A 3,692-nucleotide genomic window follows, 5' to 3' on the forward strand; every position below is an offset into this window, starting at 1 on the left:
CCTGGGGGGGCGTCAGGACCGCTATGCAGGGGCTGCCTGTCTTTTACCAGGAAGTCATCAGGGTCTGGAACAGAGTCGCCACCAAGCGCAGCTTTCCCCCGTCTGGAGTGGCGGCTGTCCTTCAGGAGCCGCTGCTCAGGAATCCAAACCTCCGCGACTGCGGTTTTAGGTGGCAGGCACATGAGAGGGCTGTGGCTGGCGAAGTGACCAGGTTCAGGGACCTGCTCGATGGCGGAGGAGCGGTCTGGATGTTACCAGATGAGCTGGCACAGCGCCTATCCTGGGCCGACATCCGGTGCGCGGCCGATGCCATCGAGTCACTAAAAACAGCGCTGGGCCCTGACTCCGTTAGGTATGCCGAGGAGGCTCAAGCATGTGGGGAAATCTCGTCCGAACTGACCCCCGTCCGGACGGAATTCCTCATCGGCGCCAAACCCCGAAACCTCCCACGGGAAAATCCCCTCCGTGCCTTTCAGTTTTGCGCGGAGGGGATTCCTGTACGGGCTGCTCCTGCACACTCTCCACATTGCCATCCTTGTCTGCCATCCGGACACGCCATGGCGCACCATCCTGCCGTCAGGAGGAGGCAGGGGTCCCCAATGGAGTGCACTCTACGCGGGAGTCCTCCCTTTATTGGGCACTTGGCCTGGAGGGTATTGCACGGAGCAGTCCCGTGCAATAAGTTTTTAAGTCGGTTCACGGGCTCCCAGGCCGCCTGTAATTTCTGCAGTCTGGAAGAGCAATGTTCCACGTTTTTATTGAATGTGCGAGGTTGCAGCCCTTCTTCCAATATTTGAAGGGGCTGCTCCTCGAATTCTGGTTGCACTTCAGTCCCAGACTTCTGATCTTTGGGCACCCTGTGCGGAGGGGAGCGGGCCGGTCGGAAGGGCCTCCTCATAGGACTGCTCCTGGGCATGGCCAAGGAGACCATCAGCCAGTCCAGGCAGCGGGCGGTCGAGGGGGTCATTCAGCCTGACTGCCTGCCTCTCTTCCGCGCGTACATCCGGGCCAGGGTGTCCCTGGAGATGGAGCACCGGTACGCTCGCGGCCTTCCGCGAGAGGTGGGCGCCGGATGGACTGCAGTGCATCATCATCCCCGGCAACCAAATTTTAATTTGATTTTAATGTCTAAAGGTTAATTTGTTTAATTTGCCAGTTTTTATTGCCCCCCCCCCCCTTTTTAGTTAGGCGGCACTTGTATAATTTGTGTTTTGGTGCCCTCAAAAAAAACCCCGAAAAAACAATGGGGCACCCGAAAAGTTTTTGGAATGTGCCCCCCCCTTTAATCAGGGGGCATTTGATTAAAGTATTACAACAAAAAGAGTTGTAGACCAGTTGACCCTGCAGAGATACCTGTACGTCAAGCACCCTCCTAGATGATGTGCGCTGGCGATGTATTTCTTCCGCCAGCAGTACTGCCTCAATTATTACACACAGCTCCTGTTTGTGAGCCTAGGGGGGCGTCAGGACATCCATGCGGGGGCTGCCTGTCTTTTACCAGGAAGTCATCAGGGTCTGGAACAGAGTCGCCACCAAGTGCAGCTCTCCCTCGTCTGGAGTGGCGGCTGTCCTGTAAGAGCCGCTGCTCAGGAATCCGTACCTCCACGATCGCGGTTTTAGGTGGCAGGCGTATGAGAGGGCTGTGGCTAGCAAGATGACCAGGGTTAGGGACCTGCTCGATGGTGGAGGAGCGGGCTGGATGGCATCAGAGGAGCCGGCATGGCGCCTATCCTGGGCCGCCGTCCAGCGCGCGGCCAATGCCATCGAGTCGCAAAAAACAGCTCTGGGCCCTGACTCCATTACGTGTGTCGAGGAGGCTCAAGCACGTGGAGTGATCCCGTCCGAACTGACTCCCATCCGGACGGAATTCCTCATCGGCACCAAGCCCCGAAACCTCCCTCGGCTGCCGGCGCCTCACAACTTGAGCATCCTCCGGGAAATCCCCTCCGTGCCTTTCAGTTCTGCGCAGAGGGGATTCTTGTACGGTCTGCTCTTGCACTCTCTCCATGTTGCCTGCCATCCGGACACGCCATGGCGCACCATCTTGCCGTCTGGAGGAGGCGGGGGTCCCCAGTGGAGTGCACTCTACGCGGGAGTCCTCCCACTATTTATTGTGGACTTGGCCTGGAGGGTGTTGCATGGAGCAGTCCCGTGCATTAAGTTTTTAAGTCGGTTCACAGACTCCCAGGCTGCCTGCAATTTCTGTAGTCTGGAGGAATCTGTGTTCCATGTATATGTTGGATGTGCGAGTTTGCAGCCCCTCTTCCATTATTTGAAGGGGCTGCTCCTTAAATTCTGGTTGCATTTCAGTCCCACACTCCTGATCTTTGGACACCCTGTGCGGAGGAGAGCGGGCAGGTCAGAAGGCCTCCTCGAAGGACAGATCCTGGGCATAGCCAAGGCGGCCATCAACCGGTCCAGGCAGCAGGCGGTCGAGGGGTTCATTCATCCCGACTGCCTGCCTCTCTTCCGTGGTTACATCCGAGCCAGGGTGTCCCTGGAGATGGAGCACGCGATGTCCACCGGTACTAGAGTGCATCATCACCCCTGGCAAATAAATTTTTATTTGATTTAAGGTTTCGTTAAAGTTTAAAATGTTAATTTGTGGGTTCTAGTGCCCTTGCCAAAAGGGAGCATTTGATTTACATTTTGTCATGTATCTCACATTACTGTGGTTGGGAAAATGTTGGAGTCCATTATTAAAGAAGCAGTAGCAGGACATTTGGATAAGCAAAATTTAGTCAGGCAGAGTCAGCATGGATTTATGAAGGGGAAGTCATGTTTGTCAAATTTGCTGGAGTTCTTTGAGGATTTAACAAACAGGGTGGATAAAGGGGAACCAGTGGATGTGGTGTATTAGGACTTCCAGAAGGCTTTTGACAAGGTGACACATAAAAGGTTACGGGGTTAGGGGTAATATATTAGCATGGATAGAGGATTGGCTATCTAACAGAAAACAGGGAGTTGGGATAAATGGTTCATTCTCTGTTGGCAATCAGTAACTAGTGGGATGCCGCAGGGATCAGTGCTGGGACCCCAACTATTTGCAATCTATATTAACGACTTGGAAGAAGGGACTGAGTGTAACGTAGCCATGTTTGCTGATGATATAAAGATGGGAGGAAAAGCAATGTTTATGGAGAACGCAAAAAATCTGCAAAACGACATAGACAGGCTAAGTGAGTGGGCAAAAATTTGGCAGATGGAGTATAATGTTGGAAAGTGTGAGGTCATGCACTTCGGCAGAAAAAAATCAAAGAGCAAGTTATTATGTAAATGAAGAAAGATTGCAAGCGGGACCTGGTATCTTACCATGCTATACATGACTGTAACTGGATATGACCTGTAACAATAAGCATACCTTACCACCAGGGGTGCACTTGCAGGAGACACTCCATACCTGTCCCACTGAGGTATATAAAGGGAGGTCTCAGGCAAGTGCAGCACTGGAGAGCTGGAATTAAAGGTGTAGGTCCTGAGTGACCTTGACTTCAGCACGTGTCTCGTGTAAGTCAGTACATTAGAGTCAGGACTTAACACATTTCAACTAAAATAGTTGTAGAGCTGGTGAGTTGGGAGTGGCTTAGCCAGTCAGGTGATGCTCACAAGACTCCATAAAACCCCAGGCAGTTGGGTTTGGAGGATCCAAGATGAGGCAGGTGGTTGTGAGCCTGGTGGATGATCTGGTAAAG

The sequence above is a fragment of the Pristiophorus japonicus genome, chromosome 6 (genome assembly GCF_044704955.1).
Source record: "Pristiophorus japonicus isolate sPriJap1 chromosome 6, sPriJap1.hap1, whole genome shotgun sequence".
Lineage (NCBI taxonomy): Eukaryota > Metazoa > Chordata > Chondrichthyes > Pristiophoridae > Pristiophorus > Pristiophorus japonicus.